This window comes from Dreissena polymorpha, chromosome 15, assembly GCF_020536995.1.
Source record: "Dreissena polymorpha isolate Duluth1 chromosome 15, UMN_Dpol_1.0, whole genome shotgun sequence".
NCBI classification, from domain to species: domain Eukaryota; kingdom Metazoa; phylum Mollusca; class Bivalvia; order Myida; family Dreissenidae; genus Dreissena; species Dreissena polymorpha.
In genome coordinates this window covers 46,111,455-46,126,779 of record NC_068369.1, presented here as the reverse complement: position 1 = coordinate 46,126,779, position 15,325 = coordinate 46,111,455, and the positions used below count along the sequence as shown (strand labels likewise).

Genomic DNA, 15,325 nt, shown 5'->3' with positions numbered 1-15,325 from the left:
AACAAATTCATATGCATATGCATGTGCGTCAAGTGTCATCCCATATTAGCCTGTGCAGTCCGCACAGGATATTCAGGTACGACACTTTCCTCTTTCAAGGAATGTTTCGTTTAAAGGAAGTCTCTCCTTAAATAATATCCATTTGAGGCGGAAAGTGTCGTCAGTGAACAGCTTGTGCTGACTGCACAGGCTTATCTGAGATAAAGCTTAACTTACATGCATTAAGCCCGGATTTCCTAGAACGAGGCTATATAAGAACATATTGTCGTAGCCACAAGGCTTCTACTTCTGGTGGTAAAGGGTTGCTTGGCCAAATAGGCCCAGTTAGCTAACTGATAACGCTCAGAGCTCCTGCGCCTGACCCCTGGACTTTGCACTGAAAAAAAAAAACAACAAATATACTCTCGGTAAATACTCTCTAGAACTGAAAATCGTGGATTTGAAAAGTGTTTGTCATTTAAATGAAATGTTTGCCTATTCAGCTTCTTACTCAGACGCATCGGTATGACAGAATTTAGGTAACGTTTTGATGTTTTGATGCTGTTGTTGTTATCCCAACCAAACAATAATGATATATTTTTATATGGAAGGCATTTACACGGATTTGGTGCCCCAAACATTATTTCGTCTGAAACTGTAAAGCATTTAACACGTGCCTATATCTTTTATGAAAGCCCCCAAAACTAGTATGGAAATTTTAATTGATAGAAAAGTATGGAAATACTGATTTAAAAATAAATCACGCGTTGTGTGTCTGTACGTTTTTAAAATATACATCGCTCTACCCAGAATTGAAGTCGAACGGGTGTGTCACTTCCTGGGAAGGAGGGCGTGGTCAGATATGCGAAGTAACGTGGTCTACCGTACGGTTGAAGTACGATACATGTCGACCTTTAAACAGAGTATGGTTTGAAGTACGATGCAAGTCGACCTACAAACATAGTAGGATAAAAGTACGATACGAGTCGACCTGCAAACATAGTAGCGTTAAAGTACGATACGAGTCGACCTGCAAACATTGTAGGATTAGAGTACGATACGAGTTGATCTGCAAACATATTAACATTAAAGTACGATACGAGTCGGCCTGCAAACTTAGTAGCATTAAAGTACGATACGAGTCGAACTGCAAACATAGTAGGATTAGAGTACGATACGAGTCGATCTGCAAACATAGTAGGATTACAGTACGATACAAGTCGACCTGCAAACATGATAGCGTTAAAGTACGGTACGAGTCGACCTGTAAACAGAGTAGGGTTTGAAGTATGATACGAGTGGACCTGTAAACAGGGTAGGATTAAAGTACTATACGAGTCTTCCTGTAAACCAAGTAGGGTTAAAGCAAGATACGAGTCGACATGTAAACAGAGTAGGGTTTGAGGTACGATACGCGTCGACCTGTAAACATAGTCTCTTAACGTATGATATACTTGTATATAACCAAGTAATAATTGTTATAAAGTATAAATGTAGAGAACACTATTTTTATAATTGACATTAAACTTGTACCGATATTCTACGTACAGAAATCACTGAATCAATTACGTTTAAGCATCAAACAGGACGTATTAATATGGATCAACAACGGCTAACTAGTTAAGATGATTCTTTTGACGTTCCCAATTGAACCATTTTTTTTAAACTGTATACATATTGAATTATTGTCTGACCAACGTAAGGACTCACTTGCTTAAGGGTTCAGACAAGGACGATATAAACCCATATCCCAACTCCTTATTAATTCAAATATATCCCAACAAATGATGCGAATGCTAATCAGGAAGTACACTGTTCGAATTAACTGGATTTTCGCAAAGAAGAGACTAAGGATTAAAGGATTAAACGAAATAAACTACATCTTTAACACCGAAAGCAAATTCCAGTTTTCCAGAACGCGGCTTATTGACAAGTGTTCACTGCGGACCTTTCCCACCCACGGGGCTGCCCCCAAATCTCTCGAATGAGGGGTCAGCGAAGTCATGGCAACGGTCGGTCCTGTAGAAGAAACACTTGACGCTGGATTGCCCGCTTAAATTAGCCTATTTAGTAAATATGAGTCGCTTTCTGGGAAAACAGGGCTTAATGCATGTGCGTAAAGTACCGTCCCTGATTATCTTGTGCAGTCCGCACAGCCTAATAAGGGACGATACTTTCCGCTGTTTTTGAATTTATCGCTTATATGAGGTATCTTCTAAACGAAAATTCAGTTTAAGCAGAGAGAGTCGTCCCTGATTAGCCTGTGCGGATTGCACAGGTAAATCTGGGACAAAACTTTTAGCACAAACTTAAGCCTAGTTTTTCCAGAACTAGGCTCACATGATTAAAACCTCAATTAGGAGAATTGTATTACAACTTTATAAATTATATAATAAAGTATATATATAAATAAATAAATAAATGAATAAATAAATAAATAAATATATATATATATATATATATATATATAAATAAATAAATAAATATTTTCGGTGTTAAAGATGTAGTTTATTTCGTTTAATCCTTTAATCCTTAGTCTCTTCTTTGCGAAAATATATATATATATATATATATATATATATATATATATGTCTGAATAACATCGATGACGTTTGTGGAAAAACTGACGTCATCATTGTACACTGGAAGTATTTTAGAGTTTCGTTAACAAAAAGTATTTGTGTCATTGTTGTGATTTTCGGGATAACATGGTGGACGAAGAAATGGAGTAAGTATCTGTTTTTCATGATCGTAGTGCTATGAAAGGTTCCGTATGATATATGTTTATTATATTGCTTTAGTAACATGAACCGTCTTAAGTGAAAGTAAAACACAATGCTGCAGTTTTCTCAATAGTGTTCAGTAAACTTTGCGCTATCCATATTGAAATATATGATTGTCATGTTATGCGTTATAAAACTGTTTTGTTTATGTAAATTAATGTTTTCTTTAAATTAAGCCTAAAACCTCAAGCATCTAGTTTGCAAGCACGTAGTTTGCATATATGTTATATCAATATTATTATAAACAATATTTTTGAAATATTTAAAATGTTATTATATATCACGTCGACCTCATGAAACAACACAATATTTGTTGTAGCTATAATTTTAGATGGTATATGTTATAATAGTATTTAGTTTAAATATAAGCATACAATTTGATCCGATGAACAGTTTGCAAACAATTGAATAGATGTAAGAGATCGGCAGTGCAAAATACTCATACACGTACATGTGAAGTGCTTAGATCGGCTATACTTGCCCAAAAAAGTATGAGTAGGTTACTTGACATGCGTGATGTGACTTAATAATGTTAAAACGGCGAAAAGTACAAACATAAAAATACAGAAGGGCCTCGTTCTGATAAAATTGTCGCCGTGATCAGCCTGTGAAGTCATAAGATGATTATATGGGACGACACTGTCCGACTTCACTGGATTTTCGTAAAGAAGACTTCCTTTTACCAAAAAAACAATCAATAAAGTGGAAAGTGCCGTCCCTGATTTGCACAGGCTAATCCTGGACGACACTTTTCGCACATTGATTAAGTCCCATTTTCCCAGACCGAGACTCGTTGAAATGTCGGCCTACATCTTTTTTAAGCCTCATAATATATTTAGAATTCTCATCAGAATAAACGGTGTACATACAACTCAAGATGCTGTATTTTTAAGATGTAATAATACCAGCCCTGGATTAGTCTTTAATTTCCACATGACAATGCGATGTCTTGTGTAAGAGAGACTTTAACTTTTTTCATGAGCACTTGTGCATATTAAATGTTAAAATTATTTCCCTTTCCATCTATGTCATTTCCAGTTCACAAGAACGTTTCGTAAAATTGTATGCTATTGCATATTTTTTTTAAATTGTTCCAACAGAAAATAATTATTTAATTTTTCACAACCCGTTATATCTAAAGCTATAGCGTGTACCTCTTACTTTCGGGAGTGGCGTGCTTGATACACCCGACACATTGAGTGGTCTCTAAAAAGAACATAAACATCTAGAGTTTAGCCTAGTTCTAGTTTCGAATAAAGTATTATTTGCCAGTGAGGTAACTCTGACCGTCCATCAGTCTTAGATCTAAATCTGCAACGTGATAATTTATAAATGACACTCACTATGGCCATATGTTCACTTAACTTTTAAATTTGTGTCAGTGTTTATTGTATAGTATAGTATACTATACATAGCCCGAATGTCGAGTTTTACATACCTACCGCCGGCTGAGGTGTGGTTATCGACTTACAAACGTGTTATACAGACCTTCCACATGCCGATGGGTTGCCATCGTATTACAGGTGTTAGATACATACCCTACACAGACCGATGGGTGGTGGTTGTATTACGCATTATTATATATTATTATTAGGTGTGAAATTCATATATAACATAGGACGCGAGGATCGTAAAAATGCGTGATGTACACAGGTCGAAGGTGGTGGTCTATTTACAGCCTTACCACTCGTCAGTGCCATCAAGATAGTCCGGGGTTCCGTCTCACCGCCGCGCACCAGGGACGCACTGCCTGTAGTGTATCGGATTTCTTCCTCCTCGCAATCTAAAGAGCATCGATGTTTAGTATATTATTCTCGCTCTGACAGGACTCAATGCATGTGCGTAAAATGTCGTCCCAGATCAGACTATGCAGACCCTCATCAGGCACGACACCTTTATGAAATTATTTCATTACCGAGAATCTAGTTTCATGATTTGCCTGTGAAGCCTGCACATGCACATGCATTAAACCCCGTTTTACACGAACGTGACGTGTAAACACACATTTGTTTAAGTATTGCCTGAGCGGAGTTTGCAACTTAATAATTGATCCGTTTAAAAATGCATACACAAAAAACACTCGGACCTCGGCCAACGGTCAAACAGTCCATCTCGTCGAACCAACTCGGGAATTAAATCATGACGTCACAGTCTGCATCATCCGGACGAACGTTCCGTTGGTGCACAGAAATCCGGGGCATCCTGGGTAGATTACAGCATCAACGGGTGTTTTTTAGACGACACACAGTCTGGTCAGATAGCATTGTTAATGGAGCATTACTTGCAACTAAGCAAGGAATCAATGCTTGGGAATTTATAGACATTACGAGTACAACATTATTGTCAACGTGTTGAAAACAGTGTAGTCGATGCACAATTAAATTTATTTTAAACATATCACGCTACACACTTATTTAAATCACCGATCTTTGTAAGTACTCCCATCTCATATTCGTGGCTTAATACATGAAAGGGACAACACTTTCTGCTTTTTTTTCGATTAAAAGAAATCTTTTCTTAGCAAAAATCTAATATAGGCGGAAGTGTGGTGCCCACTGAAATATAGGAATTTACTAAATTTAGAAGAACATAATTGCCCCTGTTGAATGACGAATTCCTTTGATAACGCATTCATCAATTGAGTAGTGTTCTAAGAAAACTGGGCATAATGCATGTGCGTAGAGAGTCATCCTAGATTAGCCTGTGCAGTCCACACAGGCTAATCAGGGACGACACTTTCTGCTTTAATGGTATTTTTAGTTTCAAGGAAGTCCCTCCTTACCGAAAATCAAGTTTAGGTGGAAAGTGTCGTCCCTGATTAGTCTGTGCGGACTTCACAGGCTAATCTTAAACGACACTTTACGCTCATGCATTATGCCCAGTTTTCTCAGAACAAGGTTCGATTGATCGTGAAAGCCACTAGATATACAACGTTGCCAAGCCCGTTTAAAAAAACTGCGTGTAATTAAAGGTAAAGGTTTGACATTTACCTTATAGTTTTGAACCTGGTTGGCAAGCGACATGCACTGAAGGGTATATGCAAATGAATAGCCTTCCAATTCGAATGGTAAATAAAATGAAAACCTGCTAGTTTTCAAAGCAGTTGTGTCTTCTGATGGTTTCACACGGGTGATTCCGGGCCGTGTTGCCATCGCATCCGCCGTTGTCGTAGCAACCGACGTCTTCTGTGATGGTCGACATGCTGGAAATGTTTTGTAAATTGATTGAAACTTACATCGATATGATAAATATTAAAACAAGGGCCAAAGTTGTGGTTTTCTCGTTCATTTATTATAAAGGTATTTGAACAAACTATGGAGAGTAGGTCGTTTGCATCAGATTGACGCATTTCGCAGTGTTGTATTCGAAAATGGGTTTAATACATGCGCGAAGAGTTGCATCACCGATTAATCTGTGCAGTCCGCACAGGCTTATATGGGACGGCACTTTCCTCCTTAATTCGTTATCGCTAAGAAGAGACTTCCTCTGAAATACATAAATACAATCAAAATACAATACACTCGGAATGCACAGGTTATTATGTCATGACACTTTATGCACCTGCATTAAACCTCTTTTTCCAGAGCGAGAATCAAATGTATTGAAACGTTACTGATTGTATATGGCTTTTTATGAAGACTAACAAAATCGTTGTTCTATATAAAGCGTAATTCTAAACGTTTACGGCGTAAACGCGAAGACTGTCGTTACAGACAATCTTTGTAAAAATAAAAATTAATATAACACACCTATTTGTATGTACATGTTGATTTATGTTGCATGTTAGAAAATAACACGAATAATGTAGATCAACACATTAAGTAAAAAAAAGCAAATGAGCCTCGATCTGGGAAAACTGGGTTAAATGCCAGGCTAATCAGGGACTACGATTTCCGCTTTCATGGAATGTTTGGTTGAAAGGTAGTCTTTTCTAAACGAAAATCTGCTTTACGCGGAACGTGCTGTCCGTGTTTGGCCTATGCGGACTGCATAGCTAATCTGGGACAACACTAAACGCACATGCATTAAACAAAGTTTTATCAGAATGAGGCTTCTGTAGATAAACAAAAAAATTGTCGTACTAGAACTTTTCCTTTAAAGGGGCCTTTTCACAGATTTTGGCATTTTTTAACTTATTCATTAAATGCTTTATATCGATAAATGTAAACATTGGATCGTAAAAGCTCCAGTAAAAAATCAATAATAAAATTAAAAAAAGGAAAAGAACATTTCCTGGACCAGGTTTCGAACCAGTGACCCCTGGAGTCCTGCCAGAGTCCTGAAGTAAAAACGCTTTAACCTACTGAGCTATTCCGCCGTGTACACATTCTGAACATATTTTATACGTTATATAAGCAATCTTCGTAGTTTCACAAAATTTAACGACAAAAACAGAACTCTCCAAATTATTCAATCGTTTCGCGTTGCAACGCTTTATAATTTTTAGGTTTTAAAATCGTCAAAAGATGCATATAACGGCTATATTAGACCATGGTAAATGTTCAGTATTACTGTTTCCTCACAAATATCATAACTAAAACGAAAATTTGCGAATCTGAAACAACTTTTTTCAATTTTGTCAATTTACCAAAGCGTGAAAAGATCCCTTTAAAGCCATGATCACGTCCACTATTACTACATGCGTACTGTATTATGCTAATACAGTATATGAAAAACTTCAACAACAAATAGTACCATACGATGGTTATTTACAATAGAAAAACCCTAAAACAAGTTACATTGGTGTAAAAACGTTAAAATACAAACGTTCGGCAGCTTCAAAGCATCTTAATATCGTTCCACGATGTCATCTACTTTCTTTTTGTAGATGATATCGAGTCAGGATCGGATTCATTCGGGTTGCGTTCATTTGCATAATTTATACAAACTATCCCAGAAATCTGCTTCCGTCATGCTTCCGACGCTGACCAAATCCAATCTCGCCTTCGCCCGTAAATGATCGGATATTTCGCGGGAAATACAAATTGAATTATTTGTGACACACAGAAATAAAAACGAGCATTTTGTATCTCGTTCAATAAATGTTACCACATAACATCTTACGTTGAAATTCTGCATTTTGCTAAACGGAACAATGATTTTTGTATGGGTTAGCTTTATTTTACGAAATATTCGATATTTTTAGCGTGATCGTTACTTAAAATTCGCCAGCCGCGAATTCTCAAAATACCAAATTAATATAGATACGGTAACAACTTGATCCTCTTCCTAAAGCATCGTCATTGTTTGTTATATTCATAGTGCCTTTTTTATAGCTTTCATAAAATGCTGTTTTAATACAGTAATCATAATCTCAAAAAGTAATTGTTTATACAAAGTACCGCATTAATGGCAACAATATGTAAAATAGATGTGTGACACAAACACTTTAACACATTTTATCTGTTTGGGACACCATGCATGATGTAACCGGATACCGCAATTTAAGCACCGCATTTCCGTGTTCACACTATAAGACCTTAAGAAGTTAAGTTTAAACTACATTGAACTGAGCACTGGGAAAAAACATGCTTAATGCATCTGCGTTAAGTTTCTTCCCAGATTAGCTTGTGTATTGCACACTGGCTACTCAGGGACAACACTTAACGCCTTAACCGGATTTTCGCTAAAAATACAATTACTTCAAATGAAAAATTTCGTTAAAGCGGACAGTGTCAACCCCAATTAGCCTTTGCGGACTTCATGCATTAAGCCCCGTTTTCCCATAGCGCGGCTTATTTATGTTAAAGATATTTTATCGAAAGTTCCCTGGTTAGAAGGCATATTGAGACACTCATACTGCGTCGATTCCTGTATAGAACTCATGATAGCTGTGTTCCGATGAGCTGTTGAGAACGCTTCAACGTTGATGGGACTGAGTGGTTAACGAATCGGGGACATGTCGAGTGTAAGATGAACACCATATCAAAACACCACCTCGAGCGTGTTTAGGTGTTAAACATCGAGATTTGGGTAAGCGCTACAAAACATGTTGTTATTATTCAGTGTTGAAAGTCGGTTGTTGCCTTCTTCTTCCTGTTCAAGTGTAGTCCCTGCTGGATCATCGGCGCACTTGGTACAATATCAGCCGCGTTCTGTGAACTTATGGATTTAAGCATATGCGTAAAGCGCCATCCGAGATTTGCCTGTGTGGTCCACATAGGCTAATCCGGGTCAAAACTTTCGGATTTTATGTTCGTTTAAAGGAAGTCGCTTCTGAACGCTAATTCAGTTTATGCAGCAGGTGTCGTCGATAATTAGCATATGGAGACTGCACAGGCTAATTGTGGACGTCAATTTACGCAAATCATTAAGCCTTGTGACAAAAAGAGCACACTAATTATGTAAAATCTAGTCAGACGGACACACGTACGAACTGTCGGATGGATACCTGCAATGCTTAATGCCTTCCGCTTTATGGGGGCATAACACGCCAATATCAATAGTATGCATCTATAAATATTAGGTCGATATACATCGACCTCATATCGTTTAACGTCATTTTTCAATAGCATCGTTCCGACATGAAGTCGTGTCGGTAGCTTTAACGGCTGCAAATTCATATAACAGCGCAGAATGATCATACAATAATTATTGAACATAAAATATAAACATCATTTTACTAATTGCATTATAAGTATGTTGATAAAAACTTACAAGTAATAATATTTCAGGCCTGAAAACACTACCACAGTTCAAATTCCATATGGTTGCCATATAGCACTGTGTACATTGAAATTTGCATACTGTTACGTCATTTTTCGGTTATAAATACCTTGTTTCTCTATACATAGTATTTTATTTAGACGAAATTAATTACAGCATGAATTGTGTTAAGCATTAGAACTTACATTGAAAAGTGCAAAATTAAAAATAATAAATAGGGAGGGAAGACCCCTCCCGCACACTCTATTTGTTAGATGTTAGAACGTTTCATGTTGGTATTATAATGACTTATACAAATGTACATGCATTTACTTAACAAATGCCTGTATGCATATGTATAAGGTTATTGTAACCAGTGTCAGTGCTCAAGTATCATCGGAAAGTTAACATTAACAATCAACAGATATAATATCATCGATATTCTCCACTAAAGAAAGGAACACGTTCAGCCTCGTTCTGAAATTCAACGCGTCACGTGATATCTAAAAATAGCAACAGTCATAGTAATGTGAAACTGGTATATTCCAAAGTCATCACATCTTTCGCGAGTCAAATGTAGGAATGTTTGACTTACTCCGGGTCCTCATATAAAGCAGCCTCAGACGCAGAGGTACCTATTATTATGCGAAATACGCACTTACACAGCGGAAAGTGTCATTCATGATGTGCGGGCTGCACAGGCTAATCAGGGACGAATTTTCGGCACATGCATTAAGCCTCATTTTCTCAGAGCGGAAGCCTCTCATTTTCGCCTTAAAACCTTGACACAAATAAACGTGATCTGAAGATGTTTACGCTCTCAGTGCATCGCCACCATTACAATTATGACCGTGTTTCGGTTTTGAAACTAATGATTGTTGATTGTTGGCACGTTAAGTGGTTACTTTCATGTAACATTTTTACATTTCAGAGGCGCTCACTTGAACAGTCGAATAAGGTTGCGTGAAAATTATCAATGGTTTTGAAGAAAATGCCATCCTTCTTAAGTGTCAAACCTCCGCAAATATATCGTTGTCGATGATCGTTAACTTGAGAGGCGATGGAAGGCCATGCAGTACGGATAAGTTTCTACTTCAGATATGAAAAGTCGGCAGTTAAAGGGAACACTTTTTCACCAGAGTAATTGTTTGAAGGACCGAAACAATGGACCATCTGGTAACCGCTTAAGACCGCAAAGAGCCTTTATAAGTTAGCCTGTTAACAAACTTCCGTTTTCTCTAGTCTTATAGCGTTATGCGCTGATTATGAATTTATTTTTCTTCAGTACTTTTTCAAATACTGGACCAGTGTTAACATCAACTTACTCTAGATCAGACGTTTAATTCCTTGTTTACAAGTAGAATGAAGGATTTACATTTTTCGAACCCTCATCAAATTTACTTGGTGCAAGCATATTAGTTAAGATGCATTAATTTCGCTCCTGTAAAATGCATGCATAACATATAAAATAATGACATTGGCCAGATTATCTTTCACCACAGTATTGCGATCTGAGTAAGATCATGCAAATGAAGTTTAAAAATAAGAACACTATATATGTATCCAAAGACTAGTGTTCTGACTCATCTGTTATCCCGCAAGCTTTATGTAACTCATTCTGGTTAATGAAAATCATACATTTCGCGAAAATTACTATGAAATTAATCATCTTGCAAATAGCATAACTATATAATAAAGCCCACCATTACACTTATGTCGTCAGTACTTTTTTGCAAAGATCAAATGACGGGGTAAGAACCTTAAAATCACTGTGACTTTTAAGAACAAAACGTACAGGACAAAAAAATGTATCGTGTATGCCTTAGAAGTTTTTTTTTTTTCGCCGGTTTTTGGTCAATGTTTTCCGTTTTCAAACGTTTTCAGGCATATGCCAGCGGCCAGTTTCCACACTAAAACTTTTCCTTGGAGAACTAGGTAACCAGTACTAAGTATACATACTTAAGCCAGTAACTGACAACTTGAATCATAGCTATAGGGAGAATGGGACACTGCCGGCAATATTAAAGTTTCGTTTAGAAGTGTTTTCCTTGTTAAAATATCCATACAACCTGAATGTGTCGTCCCGTATCAGCTTGTGCGGACTGCTCGTGATAATCGGTTACTACACTTTACGAGCATTGAGCCTGGTTTACACAGGGCGCGACTCCGTTTCGGATAGGTAGTCTAGATAAGGGATTAATGTCGAGCATTTCTTTTTACACATGTATTCTATTATTTATTTACTTGAATTTTTTCTATGTTTCTTTATATTTATATCATTGTCCTTTGTAAATAGGAAGTCTAGATAAAGGCGTAACGGGGAGGATTTCTATTCATTTCATTAATTGTTAATGTGTCATACAAAACTGTATACTGTCAATGAAGTATGTAGTCTAAAGTAAGATGTTATCTAAACAGGTCTACTGTTTGATAGACTTTTAACGTTCGGATAAAAGTGGTTTATTAAACATTAAATGACAGGCTATAATAAATTTACACATTAAACATAAATAGTAAAATGTACGTCATATAAATATTTTATTGCATCTATTCATAATTGTGTTGAATTCCACTGCCAATCTTCATTTATGAGTTCAGGTTAATATTTATTTGGAAATTGTGAATTATATGTTAGTTCAATTTCATATCAGAAAAGAACATTTTAATATTAAAAAACTGTGTTCATTGTATATATTTTTTCATTTTAATCACATTCAAAATAACTATTTTTCTCACCTGAGAACTCTTGATCGTAGAGGTAGAGACTAGATCATGACCTACGGCAACTGGCTGTCATCCGAGAAATCCTTTACTTATGTCACTATAGCCTTTAGTACACCTCACGTTGAGACTAGATCACGACATACGGCAACTGGTTGTCGTCCAAGTAATCCTTTACTTATGTCACTATAGCCCTTAGAACACCTAGTGCACTTTAAGTTGGGACTAGAGCATGACCTACGGCAACTGGTTGTCGTCCAAGTAATACTTTACTAATGCTACTATAGCCCTTAGTACACATGACGTTGAGACTATATTATCATCTACGGCAACTGGTTGTCATACAAGTTATCCTTTACTTATGTCACTATCGTCCTCAATTCACCTTACGTTTAGAATAGATTATAAACTACGGCAACTGGTTGTCGTCTGAGTGATCCTTTACTTATGTCATAGCCCTTATTACACCTGACTTTGAGACTAGATCATGACCTACGGCAACTGGTTGTCGTCCAAGTAATCCTTTACTTATGTCACTATAGCCCTTAGTACACATGACGTTGAGACTAGATGATGACCTACGGAAACTGGCTGTCGTCTAAGTAATCCTTTACTTATGTCACTTTAGCCTTTAGTACACCTGAAGTTTTGACTAGGTTGACCTACGGCTACTGGTTGTCATACAAGTTATTCTTTACTTATGTCACTATCGTCCTTAATTCACCTTACGTTGAGAATATATCATAAACTCCGGCAACTGGTTGTCGTCTGAGTGATCCTTTTCTTATGTCATATCCCTAAGTACACCTGAGGTTTATATTAGATCATGACCTACGGCAACTGGTTGTCGTTTATGTAATCCTTTAATTCTGTCACAATAGCCTTTAGTACATCTGATGTCTAAACTAGATTGACATACGGCGCCTGGTTGTCGTCTAAGTAACCCTTTACTTATGTCACTATAGCCCTTAGTACACCTTACATTGAAACTAGATCACGACCTACGGCTACTGGTTGTTTTGCAACGTGAAATATTTATAATGGCGCTGTATTCAGAAACGTAGACTAATTCTGAATAAGAGACGCAATAGCAATCGACTTAAGAAGTACTATAGAAGTACTATAGATCCAGAAAGATATTAACAGCTAGTTCAATTCAACAGCAACATAGCCAAACGCACATAGTTGAACAAAGAACGCCGTTCGAATTTGCATTTATACAAATTCCGACAGTTTTACTGCAGTTATCACACAAAAGTAAAGATATATATGAAGTGATTATAAACTGATCAATATTTGGTAAAGAAGATGAAATTTTTGCACAGCAAATGAAACTAACCAAAATTCAACTGCCATGTATCAAAAAGCATATGCATAGTTAAAATAAAAATGTCGTTAAACAGCATGCATCTTCTGTATTAAAATTAGATTGTCATTTAACAGCATGCATGTACTGGCGGATATTCCCTTCCATACACTTACGGTAGGATTTACTAAAATACATTTATAACAATGTGACTTCAAACATTATGACGGGGACGTCCAAAATTTCAGGCTTGGTAGTGAGGACGACCAATTTTTGAAATTGTGGAAGTGCTGTTGTATGTATGAATGTATTTTGACCTTGCGGTCAAGGATAACCCATGAAATTGCAAGCACTTATTTCCAATGGGGTCCTTTTTTGGTGTTTTTTGCTGAAGAGACAGCAAGCAGAAGAGACAGTATTGGGATACAAACAATCCGGGTGCGGTACCCTAGCTCTTTGCGAAAAGATACCTTGGTTCTTTTACGTGCTCAGTGTATAGCACCGATACACGCGAGAATTACCTGGTTTTCATACCAGTACATCTCTAGTTGGGTGGGAAACACTTAAAGCATTTCTGAAATTTCCAGTGCCCCGGCCGGGATTTGAACCGGGGACCTCTGGAATGGTAGACCAGAGTGTTACCACTCGACCACCACACCACCCAAGTGTGTAGTTTAGATTTTGATAATTAAGAATTAAAAACTGACTTGCATGTATTAACATTTACCAATGCATTATATACTGTAAAATAAAAAACGTACTTCAGGTATTGCATCTGTTTATCGGCAATTTTCCAAAATATGTTAACCAAACATGTGCCATTAAATTTTCGTCGTCCTCATTTCCTCCAACGGCCAAACTGGTGAAGGGAATTATGATGATGACGATGATGATAATGATGATGATGATGATGAGGAGGAGGAGGAGGAGGAGGAGGATTATGATGATGATGATAATGATGATTATGATAATGATGATGCTAATAATTGCACCCTTTTTTACCCTAAATAAATGAACTTACAAATAAGCACCGTACAGAAAAACAAAATATAAATTTAAATATAAATAAATATATAAATATCAGCTGTAGTAGTATTTAACAAGTAGTAGTAGTAGTAGTAGTAGTAGTAGTAGTAGTAGTAGTAGTAGTAGAAGTAGTAGTAGTAGTAGTAGTAGTAGTAGTAGTAGTAGTAGTAGTAGTAGTAGTAGAAGTAGTAGTAGTAGAAGTAGTAGTAGTAGTAGTAGTAGTAGTAGTAGTAGTAGTAGTAGTAGTAGTAGTAGTAGTAGTAGTAGTAGTAGTAGTAGTAGAAGTAGAAGTATTAGTAGTAGTAGTAGTAGTAGTAGTAGTAGTAGTAGTAATAGTAATAGTAGTGGTTGTAAAATATGCAATAAGATAATTGATAAAAATAAGTACAAAAATAAAGATGCGAGCAGGACGTTTTACTCACGAATTAGGTTGTCATAAAGACAACCATGTTGACCCGTACTTTGTTGTTTATTCATTACTTGTTACCCTAGCATTTCACACGGTGTCAACAACTCTGACCTAAACAAAGGTATAGAGCACTAATGCGCTTTTTTGGCATAGCTGTTTTACCCAGCTTTTCATCTAAAATGACTTTTACATAACGCAAGCAGACACGCATTAATATTTTCGAATATTTAATACGCTTATTCGAGATTAAACATCTGAACTTTGGCAACATCACTGTGTCTGTGCTCAGCGCAAAGGATGTAGCACTGTTCAGTGTAAAGAATTCCGGACTACTCTCTGCATGTTCAAATGACACAAATTGTGGCCCAGTTACAATTACGCCTTAAAACCCATCGCGCAGAATTTAAAGGTCAGTAATCGTTTATTAAATCGTCCGGGGAATATTTAACTGACTAT

At 36.8% G+C, this 15,325-nt stretch overlaps 1 long non-coding RNA gene across 1 annotated transcript; it reads right to left on the bottom strand.

Annotated features, from left to right (window-relative positions):
* Window positions 1-5,805: 5,805 nt before the first annotated feature.
* Window positions 5,806-10,240, bottom strand: LOC127861042 (uncharacterized). Its single transcript, XR_008040052.1, has 3 exons — window positions 10,070-10,240; window positions 6,167-6,248; window positions 5,806-5,964 (listed from the first exon to the last, which is right to left on the bottom strand). It is a non-coding gene; the product is annotated as an uncharacterized LOC127861042 (long non-coding RNA).
* Between the last annotated feature and the right edge of the window lie 5,085 nt (window positions 10,241-15,325).